Source organism: Pinus tabuliformis, chromosome X, assembly GCF_031772625.1.
Source record: "Pinus tabuliformis cultivar Carrire ecotype Pingquan chromosome X, CPIR1, whole genome shotgun sequence".
Lineage (NCBI taxonomy): Eukaryota > Viridiplantae > Streptophyta > Pinopsida > Pinales > Pinaceae > Pinus > Pinus tabuliformis.
In genome coordinates, this window is record NC_142308.1 from 904,191,299 (window position 1) to 904,206,173 (window position 14,875).

Here is a 14,875-nt window from a genome sequence, read left to right on the forward strand (position 1 = left end):
TTACTCGAAACTAACTAACATAAAGTGGTATAACCATGTGGCAACATGGGTCCACTAGTTTTAGGAAAGCTGAGAGATGAGACTCTTCCTTTATAAGGAAAGACTTCTGGAGGAAATTGATATCCTTGCTCATCATCAACATGAGTATGGGTAGCGGAAACTTCAGAATGACTCAGAGAGGAGAGTGGAATTTCACCTTCTGACTCCATAGATGGAAACAATTGGTGATGAGGAGCCCGAGATGTATGAGGAGATAACTCCAAAGGAATAGTAGGCCAATCATACAGACTATAAGGATGTTGAGGAGATATCACAATAGGATCGAACAATGGATTTGAAGAATAAACAACAAGCCCCTGGTGACTTTCAGGAATCTATGGACTCTCAGGGGTCTGAATAGGATTATCAGAGGAATCCATATCAGATTCTTGAGGTGACCAGGAATCTGATGGAGGTGGACGAGAAGACAAAGGTTGGATGCTCGGAATAATTCCAAGTTCAAAACCTTGATCCTCAAGTGACTAAGGAAGTTTTGGATGAACTCCTTGGGTGGACCCTTCAGTATCAGACAATGAAGGGGAACTATGAGATGGACTCAATGTTTCAGCCACGATGACTTCCTCTCAACAACAAAAGAGAAAAGGAAATTTGTTTATGGCTTTTAACAATCTTGAATCTAACAGGGAATTACTCAATTTTGGTCCAAGAAGAAACTTCTTGGGTTCAACATGTTGATCATGGGCAGTTATTTTTTAGAAACAAAAAATTTTCCTTTCCATCTTTTAAGAGTCGAGAAAAGGACAAAAAGGTGACTCTAGTCACTTTCGATGGTTTAGCGAGCCTGAAAGGGCAAGTTGCTTGATGATCTTTTCAAATTTAAAGAGTCAGAGAAGATCAAAATGAATTCTCAAGTGAATCTAGGTATAAGGAGTATCAAGTAACTGTGAACTCCAATATACAACTCAGAAAATAAATTTTCCAAGGACTTGACATACGTGCAAGAAATCTCCCTGAATGTTGTGTTCAGTGTATCACGTTTACAGGGCAGCAGACTCGACTTCATATGGATAAAGGTTTGCAACCTATGGGGGTATCCCTTTATATACGTGATGTTATGGGGAGCACAAGTCCGTGCTAGCATTGTCTAATTCCAAGGTGAACAAAAACTACTTAATTTTAAATATGCTAGAACAGATCTCTAGCCTATACCACTAAATATGAATGTTAATGTTTCAAATTCTCCTTAGATTAATTGATAGATTTTAAAAGTTGATCTTGAATTATGCTTCAATTTCAAGGCCTTAACCATGTTACCTGTTCCTAAAATGAAAACTAGATGATGAAATGAAATCCTTCAATTCGATGAAAGCTATCTATGTAGGGAAGAAGATCACTCAAATCATGAATCAAACCAAATGCAAAAGTGCATCCATGACAATCTTCAAATGCTAAATGCAAAATATGAAATCTAATCTTTCATATGATAAGCAAATGCAATGCCAAAAAAACCTTAAAGAAAAATTTCCTTAAGATATAATGATGATTTTTTCTCTATTTCAAAATGCAACTAACATAACCTACTACAAAAGTAAAAGAGAATGCAAGAAAGCCAACAAATATGAAAATCTCTTGCACATCAATGATTTGAATGCAACTTCAAATGATTTGAAAACTATGAAAAGAATAACACATTCACTTTCACTTTTCGAAACAAAAAATTCAAAGAAAACACATCCTTTTGATTCCAACGAGATAATCAATTTGTAATCTATCGTTTACCAAAGATAACTTATGAAACTTCCACAATAACTACTAATGAAAACAACTCAAGACACAAGAAACAAAAGTGATCTACAAAGGATGTCTGGACACACAAAGACTCTTTAACACAAATAATTGGTCTCTGAGAGAGGGAATTAACACTTCTCTGAAGATAGGATTAGGCCCACATCTCAAGGAGGTAGCTCATAGGGATGAGACCAAGACGTCAAATTAAGAGGATTAGACTTAATCTACTCAAAACGACCTCGAGCTCACTGCTTTGGAAGCTTCTAGATGACGAAGCTTCTCATCCTCTTTGGGAAAAATTCCTTTTTGATACCATTATGGGTATGTAAGGGAACATAGTCATGCCATTGCTGGCCAAACATGGTGCAACACACAACCATCGCAGTTTTGAGCTTCATAAGAGCGTTGTTCCTCATTGAGGGTTTTAAGAGTTATTTCTTCAGGGAAACCTCCAGACGTTTTCCAAGCAAATTTAAAGGAGGGATATGAAATGTATACATTGATGAGTATATTATATAATGATCATGTTTCGGGCACTTCAAGGTATGTCACAGGGAAGTGTAAGAGGTGTCATAAAATACTCTGTAACAAGGGAAGGGAATGCTTGTAAAAGGTCAAGAAACTTAAGGAGTACCCATAGTGTTTTTTCAGTACTTCCTTGCACTATTATCAAGACTTGATATGTTGGAGGGGCATGGGTAGAGATGATGGATTCTACTTGTGGTTCGCCAATTATTATAGCCGCTACAACGCCCACCCAAAATTTTTGGCCTAACACCAAAATTTTGCGTCCCCCTCTACTTTTCTAGGTCTCGAGGGTTATGCTTATGACTTCGAATCTACGAAATTTGGCATTGACATGGTTTTTATTGACTATATTGATATTTATGATTTCACAATGCATGTTGCATTCATTCATCAATTTTTCATCTTGGATATTGACATTATGATTGCATTAGGATTTTTGGAGTTATGTTCCTTCAACGATGCATTGACAATCTTAGCACTTGCATGACTTTGAAGTTTATCTTTCTATAATACGAATTGCAATCAGTGGAGGTACCATGCATTAATGGAAAAGACTTCATTTTGGCTTTCATTTAGTTGACTACATTAGGTTTTAGAAGATGCCACTATGCTTGTCCACCCTTGGAACCCTATATTATCAAAATGGAAGTCCCTTTAAGGATAAAAACTAATACATATTTATCTAGGGGTGCAATCTCATCAACATTAAATTGCACTTGCATGGCATCATTATAATAACCCCTGGTTTATTTTCCTATGTACATAAAATAAGACCAAGGTCATGGGACAAATATTCCAAGTTGAATTTTGGGAAAAACATAGTGATGGGTATCACTGGTGATATATTTAGGGCTATGGAAATTGGCAAAGGTGTTGGAAAAGGTAAAATGGCAATAATTGTCATTTTATTCATGAAATATAGGAAAATAGGAGAAAAGGGAGATGAAAGGTCACATATTTGCATGTGAGGAAAATTGAAGGAAAAATGAAGGAAAATTAAGAAAGTAGAGGCCTCAATGATAAAAAGACTTATGAGGATCATTTCATAGCTTTTGATAGTTAAGAATTTTTTCAGTATTATCTTGGATATCTCTTTTATTCTCTCACTTTCTCATACTCTTGCACACTTAGAGTATTATTGGATCAATCTTGGAGCATTCTTGGAGCACTTTGGCATAAATTGGATTTGGAGAAAGAAGGCAAAGGAAAGTAGCATAAGGCAAGGGAATAGGTGGATCAACAACTACAACTGGATTGCTTTGTAGATAACAGGTTGCATGTGTGATTTCCTTGATGATTTATGGATGGATGGTATATGCATGTGATTTTTTGGTTATGTGTTATCATTGGCATGAAGGATTTTCTCGATTGATTATGGATAGCCTTGCCTTTCAATTTCCTGGATAGCCATGGTGTTGTGGGTTTTTCCTCTTGATTATTCTATGGTTGGTTCTCATAATTTCTTATGGCTTTAGGTTGGAACAAATGATTTTGAAGGCCTGGAACAACTTCGGTTGAGTTACTAGTCCCTCAAGATGGGTTGGACAAATGATCTGGAGCCTTGAAAGGTTGTGAGTTGAGTTACTAGTTCCTAGAGCCCTAGACAACTTGGGTAGAGACTGATATGGTGCTAACAATCTCTGAACATGAGGTGGAATCACTGGTTGGAGGTTGAGGTGGTTCGGCCTTTGGAAGCCTTGGTTTGGATTGTCTTGGTTTATTTCATGAGATCCCACATTCACGCTTGGAATATGGTGCGGGGACCATTCCCTCAAAGAGAGATTTGGTCCAGCCCAATCTATGGTCGAGTGGTATGTGGAAGTCCCTAACTTGGTTGGTATCCTTATATGTTATTAAGAGTTATTCATTTACTGTGATTCATGTATATTTGTTGGCAATGTGTTGGTGATATTATGACTAGATTTCCATTGTTTATACACTGGTTATTTTCTAGTTATATGATGTTCAGATGATGTGTATCTTCTTTGACTCTTGTCATGAATTATTTACCTATTGACTAGTTGATGAATGTATAGACTAATAAGTGTTGTTGCAAACATGTGGAGAGGGCATAGGGCCTTAAAGATTATTCTCATATGAATCTTCAATATCATCAAATATGCATTCATGACCTACATCTTACATGCTTGCCATGTGTTTGACGAAATGTTTTTTATGTACTAGGAAGTATAGGTCAAGTTATACCTTGAAGTTTGTATGTCTAGCCTTGTTTTCATGTCATTATTAATTTTGAGAAGTTTCAGGAAGTTTTGGGCAATGGTCTAGGGGCTGATCTAGAATTTAGGTTTAGATCTTGGGACCGCACCCTTTGAACTGGACAATTTGGTTCACAACTACACCCAGGAAGGCTTGCGCATGGGGTCAGAGACCTATAATTATATGGACACCTTATCATGCATGTGGTTGGGGGTTAAAGTGTGTGAAAGGGCATGTTAGCTCATGGTTTGGTCACCTAGGGTGGTTCTTTGGCCACTCAGTGTCCTTGTAGCCGTGTGAAATGTTGTGAGTTGTTAGTCGGTGGTAAGTTGTAGGCCCCACTTCCTTATCTAGTGCTAGGAGGTAGGATCATGTCATAGTAGCTCTTTGTCTCATGCTTATCCTGGTAGTCTGACGAAAATGGGGAAATGTGGGAGATGTGGTTATAGATTGGTATTAGAGCTTCTAGGTTCAAGCACCTGGACTAGATGGGAATAATGTGTTTGTCATGCATGCATGTCAGTTATCTATGAGATTCTATGCATGCATTGTGATAGTCATTGTTTCAGTAGTGTCTTCATGCAAAGGTTGAAGATGTTGATGTTTAGATGATTGATATCTTGATTTTATTATATATACATGTGTCATGCGAATTCAAGTTGATTATGAAAATGAGATATCCTCCGTTTAACTTCACTGAGGTATGTTGATCATATTTATATTTAGTTATATGACATGGCATGTTTGCAGGAAGTAGAAGATCAAGATGATAAGCAAAACGGTGAAATACAGTTCATGTTATTCTCCCTACAGATCAGATGAATAGAATGGTGATGAGTACTCCACTGACATAGAAGATACATTGAGAACATTGAAAGCAAATACGAGAAGTTGTAAGGTAGATAATGACAGGATCATTTAGTCACAGGAGAGATTTTGTAGGGCATAGTAGAAGCAAGAAGAATTTGATGTAGTCATCATTTAGAGATTATCATATTTGTAGAGATAGGGACCGCTTAGTATTAGCCATGTATAATAGGAAAGGACCAATGGGACATTTGGTAGTAGGTCTCAATCAGGATACAAGTTTTTTAGGGATGACACAATCAAATATGGTAGGTTCTTGGATACACCTAACAGGATGGGTAATGACCATGGGTTCTATTTTAGTTCTGGTTTAGAGAGACAACATCATCATAACCATCACCATCAATATAGGAGTGAGAAGAAGTACTTTACAAAGGAAATCAGGAAAGGAAATCCTCCTACTTTTTATGGGGAAATGAAGAAGTCACAAGATGCATAAGTGTCATTTCCTGGGATGAATAAGCTCCTCAAATTGCATGATTATTCAGAAAATATGAAAGCTAGAATAACTAATTTTAGTTTTAAAGGAAAAGAAGTCATTTGATGGGCATATGTAAAGAATGTCAGAGGAATTCAAGTAGAGGAGCTGACTTGGAGTGAGTTCGAGAGACGTTTTAGGAATAAGTGTGTCACACGGAATAAGTTGATCTTGAAGACATGATAGACCTTCCTAGAATCTAAAGAAGACCTAATGACAAGCAAACCAACCAGACACTATCTTTCTCTAAATATTATTTAATAAACAATGGCAAAAAAGTGTTTTTAGGGCCTACTTTAGGTCCAACGCAAGCTTGTGGATGCCCTCGCTCCTTCGATCCAAATGAGCTCCTTTGTTGCGAATTTGCAAACACAAACAAGGCAAACAAATTTAATAGCACCTGAAAAGCCAATTGCATAAAACATATTTAACATGAAAGTCAAGGAGTCCATGAAACAAATAACATGAGATACTTGTTGAGAAAAATGAGTTTATAGAAGAAGAAGAACTTTACAACCTTTGCCTTGACACTATACAAGCTCCTCCCAGGGTCCAGCAAGAAGTCTCCTCTACTTTGACAAGTTTCACTCACTCCCCAATGAAGCTAAAAAGGTATGTTATCTCTCCTCTTAAGCTCAACTAGGAAGTCTTGATTTCACCAGCATTTACCCTCAAAAATGTTCAGCTTCTAACCTCTCTAGCAACCAGCCCAATGCCTGTATTTATAGTGCAATGGAGGGAGGTTACTAGGTCCTCCTTCAAAGGGATAAAGCCCTCCTTCAAAGGGATAGCTCCTCTCATCAAGGGATTAGCTCCTCCTCTTTTGGGATGCATGAACCACCTCAGAGCGAACAATCCATGTCAAAATTCCTTCTAGAAACCTCTAGAATTAACCCAAAGTGAGTTTTTTAAGATAAAACTTGTGCCTTTTGACTTTCACAGGGGTTCGCACCTACACCGTTAGGGACAGAGCGGGCAGGTCTGCAGTTTTTGTACACAGAAGGTGCTAGACCGCAGGTGACCATGAGAGAAAGTGCGAAACCGGAGTTACATTGATTTTTAATGTCTTTCTCTCATTTCCAAAGCTTGATTTGAAGAGCTGAGGTCTGAGACTTGCTTAGGACGACAGTACAAGTGATGATAGACCCATACTGACTGCAAATAATCATGGTGACGATATTTTTGTGTAACAGATTTCCCCCTAAAGTGCGAAGTCTGTAGTAGATGAGGATTTCTGATCATTTAGGAAGAGTGAAGTACTTTATCATTTCGAGGATCATCTTGTGGAGAGCCCGGTTGGAACCTGTAAAAACATTCAATGTAAGATATATATATGACATCATATCATCGCTGAGGTAGGCATTCCCATACTCAGATAAAAACTGACTAGAAAACTAACAACTACTCTGATACAGGAATGATCTTGTAAGACATCACAAGTAAAGACTCATGTGGACACAGTATGGACGCAGCCATCTGTTTATGGATAGTCCATTATATAATGAATACAAAATTCCTCGCAGCCTAGATTGTAGAAACTAGATCCAAGGTCTTCATTTCTACTTCCCGAAACAATACAATTCTATCCATGCGAATAAATGTGTTGATGTCGAACATGGTAGAAACCACTTGATTACTAGTCAATGATGTAAACTGTTAACAAGTGTGAGAGAAACCACTAGTGACGTCAATGGCTCTCAAAGTACCCTGTACAATCCATGAGATGCAAATAAATGTGTTGGTGTCGAACATGTCACAGAATCCTTTGATCGAAATTCAATGATGTAAACTATCATCAAAGGTGAGAAACCTGCCATTGAGGCATGCAGACTTCAAGGTACTGACGATTCCTAGATCATCTTTCTAGATAATGAGCTGATGTCGATAGAAAGCGATCTGTTGTAGGCAAGCCCACAACACGAAATCATAGATCAAGTTGAAGAAATTTAGTTGCAAGGACTAACTCAGGGATGGTCAAGATGGATGACAGATATTTTGCAAATGAATGGCTTATTGGCAGTAACCTCTTGAACACATAACGACACGAAAGATGGCTTGGTGACAATTGACCCAAAGTTAATACCCAGAAACCGGCTGAAGACTTTCAATGTGGTTTGATCAACTGTTAGGCAAAGGATTTCCCAACCCAGGTGAATGAAAGTGTCGTGTTCAAGAGTGGTTACAAAGTATGGCAAACAGGCTCACTTTTCTCTCTTTTCCCCCACCATTTCTGGCAAGTACCTCTTTATTTTTGACAAGCTTGAGGAGGATAACATTTGCTTGATTATAAGCTCATCCTTCGGATGAGTCCAACTTAGTTTAAATCCGAACCCTAAGAAGGAGTGGTTTGTTCCTGTTTGTAATTGAATAGGTCCTTTACTGTGAAATTTTAACGAGTCCAGTATAGGAGAAACTCGATGTTTTTCAATTTTAGAGAGTCTGAAAAAAACTTAAGAGGACTCCAGGGTTGACCTTTTTCGTAAATTTGTGTCTCCCAAGCTCGAAAAAGTATAAAATAATACTTGATAGAACCGCTTGATCTTTTACGACCAAGGAGTACTTTTTGTTATTAGTGCCTTTGACCCGAAAAAGTAAAAAAGCGATCAATGACACGTCGTTTTATGACCGATATCGAATTTGAAACGACAAAAATCCGGCAATCTTTTCATGTTTTTATGGTCGGAAAAGAGTTGTAAGTGGACCGTCTTTTAATTCTGTTTTAACGAGTTTAAAAGAAACACTCGGAAATCTTTTCATGTTTTAGGAGTCATAAAAGAGCTTAAAGATGACTCTACATGTTTTTTCATCAAAAATGATAGATTTCGCCTGAATAATCCTTTATTCTGCACAAAAACACAAACATTACTCATCCCTGTTTGAAATGGATAAAAATGTCGCAAAATACCTTTTCAAAGTGAAACATAAAGAAATTTGCAATTTATTTACTCAAAAAACTTATAAAAAGGGCCTTTGTCAATTCATTTTTACCGTTTGAGTTTGGGTGAGAAAATAATGCTTTTGCTCAGAAAACTTCCCATGAAGATTGCGGAAAATCCAACTGTCAGAATCGAACATCGTCTTCTCCAGGTAATCCACATCATCCCACTCTTCATTTTTAACTGTTTAATTTTTTGTTTTAGTCCTTTATTTCATTTTTGGGATGATTTTTAGGCGCAAAACCTGCGCGCGGGGGCCCGCAGGTTTACCATTGCGGGCCTACGGACCCCGACTTTTTCTCCATTGGGAAAAAGCTTGGGGTTCACACCTTCTGTATAGAAAAAGTGTGGTCCCACACACTGTGTCTAACCTGGAGGGTGCAGTCCCCGCCGCAAGGGTTTTTAACCCAAAAATTCTCAAAAATGGACCACACAAAATATTTTCTAGCATTTTAATTTGTCTTTAACCTTCAACCTTCACTTGATGCTTTGAAGGCATGCGGCTTGTATAAATTCTGGGCCATTCCTGGCATGAGGGCTGAGGTGGATTTCTTATAGTGGCTGGTTGACAGATGGAGTATACAGGACCAATGTTTTTTCATCGGTGGACATATATTTCTTGACTGGTTTGCCTAAGAGAGGCAAAGACTTGACTCTGCACGGGACTAGGCCAGGTGGCCAGTCTGTCGATAGCCTCCGGCTAGAGTACTGCAATAGCCAGGCTAGAGACAAAGGGATAGACATAAAGACGATATCCCATCTTGAGCTCATGGTGATTTCATTCACTGTCACCAGACTTTACGGAGCTGCCGCATTACATATTACGACCGGATCCCAGATGCGTATGGTAGAGCACCATCTTCAACTGGTGCGATGTTGTGTTGGCCAATGTGAAAGGCCAACTAACCAAGGCCAAGAACGGACGACTAAAGACCTTTGGTTATGGGGATTTTGTCGTGAGTTTTGGCCTGGAGCGGGTTCCTATGCTGATCCCACAACACCTTACTGTTGGAGCTGGGCTTCCTCGAGAGCCTAAACTGATGCGATGGGTCGTAGTCATGGCCCGTCACCCAGACGAGAGGACAGAGGTTGCTCGGTTCAAACCTGAGTATTTCCAATGGCTGGAAAACGAGGTCTTTTCTATTCAGGACTTCCCTTACGCTGGGATAGATTTTCGTGGTGGCCCAGACATGGTTTTTCCACTAGGAGAGCAGTGGGACGAGTCAGGTAAAATCCTTTTCAACATTTTTTTTATTTTTATTTTTTGTTCTTTTCATCGTCTCAAAACTGATAGTAAAAATTTCAAATGCAGATGTGGGTCCACAGCGACCAACCACTCTCTAGCCTTACGAGAGGAGGCAACCAGTTGCACCCACGCCAGCCCCACAGGACGAATCAGTAGAGGTTTTGGCCGAGTTGGAGGGTCATCCCGAGCGCTTGACAGGAGATATTCCTGAGACCACTATAGACGACATTCCTCGTCGACTTCAGCGCTGTATGATTGGAGTCCCGGGATCTTTTAGGAGGTTGCTTTGCAAGGTGGCCTGTGTAGTGGTTTCTTATAGAGATCATCACCAGTGATAGGATGATCGCCTATTGTGGGCACATGTGACATTTTTGTTTTTTGTACTTATCATTTTTGCCGATCACAAGGTGTTTTTCAACCTATGATCGAGGACGATGTATTTTTTAACACACTCATATATATATATATATATATATATATATATATATATATATATATATATATATATATATATATATATATATATATATATATATATATCACTATTACCGGCTTATCTTGTAAATCATGTTATGGAATGGTTTTAAATTTACATGTATGATTATTGCAAATGTCTATTTAACATTCGAGAAGCAATTGCATCTGCTAATGTATTTAAAGATCTTGGAATATGCTGATATTCAATGTAATCAAATTCATGTTCCAAGAGATGCACTCTCAAAAATAATCTTAATAACACTGGATTTCTAATGGCATACACTCTATTAAGCTGTAATACAACGAGTTCAGAATCTAACGTCACTATCAAACTCCGAATCCCAAATGAAATAGATTCAGATAATAACTCAATCACTGCACTATACTTGGCAATGTTGTTCATTGTTTGACAGAGGCTTACCCCATGCATAGATACTAACTCGTCAGAGGGCGAATAGATAACCCAAGATGTGGAAGAGATCTTCCGTGTATTATGACAAGCACCATTAGCGAAACCAATGTATGTTTGGAGAGGCACCGACATCTGCAATATCAAGAGTAAAACCAAGAAGTAGGAATAATGAGGAAAAACACTCTCTAAGCTAAGCACACTGTTTAAACTAAAACACACCAGCTAGAAAGAAAAAACTATCCTAACTAAAAATCTCCATACCCATTCTTTTAAGCATAATACCTCTTCAAGTAAAGGCCATTTCTGGGTTTACCCAAAGAGTCCCCGTCAAAGTCTACCAATTCATAAGCCCCTTTGGCTAGCTTTCGCTTGACAACATAGGGACCATGCCACATAGGAACGAATTTTCCAGTGCCTAATTTATCATTAGCTTGATCGTAAACTAAAACTAGATCTCCTTCCGAAAAATTTCGAGGGGTCACATTTCGATCATACTGAGCTTTCATTCGTTTTGCGTGAGTCTCGATCGCCAATGCAGCATCACGTCGATTCTCATCTAATTGAGCCAAGTATAACAAATTCTTTTCCTCTTCGGAAGTGGCTAGAAGTAACTCGATGGCCATTTGCAGTGACGGGATTTCGCATTCAATGGGTAACACAACTTCTAAACCATAGACTAGTTGGAAAGGAGTGAACCATGTTGATGTTTTTACTGAAGTTCGGTATGCCCAAAGCGCTGAAAGTAACATGTTGTGCCAATTCTACCGATGAATCCCAATGATTCGTCGGATCATGATAACTAAAACATTGTTGATGGATTCAACCAGACCATTCGCTTGTGGATAATAAGGGGTTGAACTATCGTGACGTAAACTAAGCCGGCCTGTAAGTTCGGTCATCATAACATTTTGAAAATGACGCCCATGATTAGTGATTATCTCTTGTGGGACACCAAACCTAGCAATTATATGATTGAACATGAAAATTGCAGCTGTCTTGCCGTCTGCCTCGAATGTAGGCATCGCCTCGGCCGACTTAGTAAAATAATCTACCGCAAGGATGATATACGCATGCCCCCCGCCGAGTGAGGGTTACATGTAATAAATTCGATACCCCATTTGGCAAAAGGACCAACAACAATTATAGGGTGGAGAGGAGCAGGTGGAGCGCGTATCCTAGGATCAAAAATTTGGCAGTTGTGGCATTTTCGGACCGCCGTAATACAATATTTAAATAAAGACGGCCAGAAGTAGCCAGCACGCAATATCTTTTGGGCTGTGGCAAACCTAGACATATGACCGCCACACACTCTAGAGTGATAGTGATTTAGAACCCTTTCAGCTTCCTCGTGAGTTAAGCAATGTCGAAAAATAGAGTCCGCCCCACGGTGATAAAGAGTATCTCCAATAATCCTGAATTGTTGGGACTGGAATCGAATTTTCCGACGTTCTGACCTTGAAATTTCTAGCCGAAAGGATTGGGTCTAGAGATAAACGATGATATCCCCATACCACGAATCTAAAGTGCTGATTATAAACAAGGATTCGTCCGCAATGGGCTCCTCCGCCACAGTTTTCGTGTTAGCACGCGGGAAGTCACACATTAATTTCGCAAAAACTAAAGATTTCTTAGACTTAGATTTCTCAAATTCCAAGTCGAACTCTTGCAGGATAACGATCCATTTAGAGTACTTGCCCCCTAGTAATTGCTTAGTCGAAATGTTGATCATAGGGTTGCAATCTGAAATTACTATAGTTTTACGTAGTAAAATGTAGTGACAAAAACGTTGGACAGCTTGAACAGCTGCCAATGCCAATTTCTCCACATGTGAGTATTTTAGCTCAGTTGGATTTAAAGTTCGACTAAGGTAATATATCACATGTTCCGTTCCTAATTCATCTTCCTGAACTAAGACCATTCCAATGGTGGAATGAGAGGCGGCGAGACATAAGATGTAATCCTGGTTGTAGTTGGGAGGATGCAACAACGGTGCATGGGTCAACGCGTGTTTGAGTGCATCAAAAGATTTCTGAGCTATCTCATCCCAATAGAATGGTGTATTTTGTTTCAACAACCGGGTAAAACCCTTTGTAACCTCAGCGTAGTTAGGAATGAATCATCGTAAAAAGTTTACTTTCCCCTGCAAACTTTGGTGTTGGCGAAGACTCGAAGGAGGAGGCAATTTGATGATAACTTCGACCTTTGAGGGATCAACACGAATGCCGGCTTTCGAAACTACAAATCCCAGTAATCAACCGGTTTCTATACAAAAGACACATTTGTGTGGGTTCAACTGGATACGATAATGCCTATACCTCATAAAAATTGCTCGTAAATGGACGAGGTGATCAGCTCGATGTAAGGAATGAGCAGGCAAGTCATCGAGATACGGTTGCACAATGTGTTTGATGTCATGAAATGCATAAGACATCACCCTTTGAAAATTTGCTCCAGCATTCTTAAGCCCAAAAGGTAATTTACAATAAGCAAATGTCCCCCACGGACAAATGAAAGCCGTTTTTGGTTGATCGGCAAGTAGAATGTTGATTTGATTGTATCTAGAAAAATCGTCCATAAAGGAAAATGTTTCGCTGCTGGCACAATCATCAACGATTTGATCGATATAGGGAGTTGGGTAATTGTCCTTTGGACAGGCTCGATTAATATCCCTATAGTCGATGCATATTCTTATTGTTCCCTGCTTTTTGTTAACCAGAACAATATTTGATACCCAATCCATTAACGGGATCGGATAAATGAAACCTGCTTTCAATAATTTTTCAACTTCTTCTTTAATTGCAGCAACTTTTCGTGGGTGAATCTGATGCAAACATTGCCAGACGGGTTTAGCGTCCGGGTAAGTCTTGATCTCATGAACAACAATCACGGGATCAATTCCTAGAATTTCCTCATAGGACCAGGCAAACACGTCACGGAATTCTTGAAATAGTGCCTTATATAATTGAATTTCGTCATCTGTACATGAGGCACCTATATGAATGTTCTCAACAATTCCGGGCTTAACCGAAATGTCAATAGGAATAGTTCAAGAGATGTTTCCCAAAGTTAACTCTGAATCGGGATGTTTCATTGGATTCTGAGGTTCCTTGACATATTCAGTTGTAAAAATTGATGAGAAATCATTTTCAAAACGATCATCCTCAGGTAAAAACGAAGATCTGTGATGGAGATCTTCCCATGGTAAATCATCTACACATAGGATTTCACGAATTTGCTCATCAGAGTGAACAAGTTCAGAAAACGTAGTTAAATCTGAGGTTGATGTGAAAAGTGATTCCTCACAGACCACATTCATTAAGTCATTTTCGGTTGAAAATGGGTCGGCAAACGACTGCACGGCTTCATAGGAAATTTCATATGGACTCAAAGGCATGGTATTACCAAACGAGTCTATCTCAGATTCAGAAGGGACAATCTAAGGATCATCATAAATAATGGTGTTTGATATAATCATATGAATGGTTTCAAATGAAGACGATGCGTTGATCGGAGGAAAAGGGAAAGTTCCCTGTAAACCGACATCTTTAACTAGTCCTACCCCAACATCCTTATATGGGATAATCGTTTTACCAACATGTTGAATACTCTCCGAAGAGGCTGGGTCGGATGAAAAGTAAGCTAGCTGGTCTATTGTTACGATCTTTCCATTGTGTGGAAACTTTATTACTCGAAAGACCGATGAAACGACCGTTGTCATAGCGTAAGACCAACTTCGACCCAAGAGAAGGTTGTAATCTAGAGGGGCATCAACCACCTCCACATCTAGACTAACAGTTTTTCCTTCAACCCCTATAGGAAAATCCTGTAGAATGCCAAAAGGATGAAACCCATGGCCGTCAAAGGCCTTTAGAATCGTCGGGGATTGATTTAGTGAAGGAGAACCAAGCGATCTCCAGCACTGTATC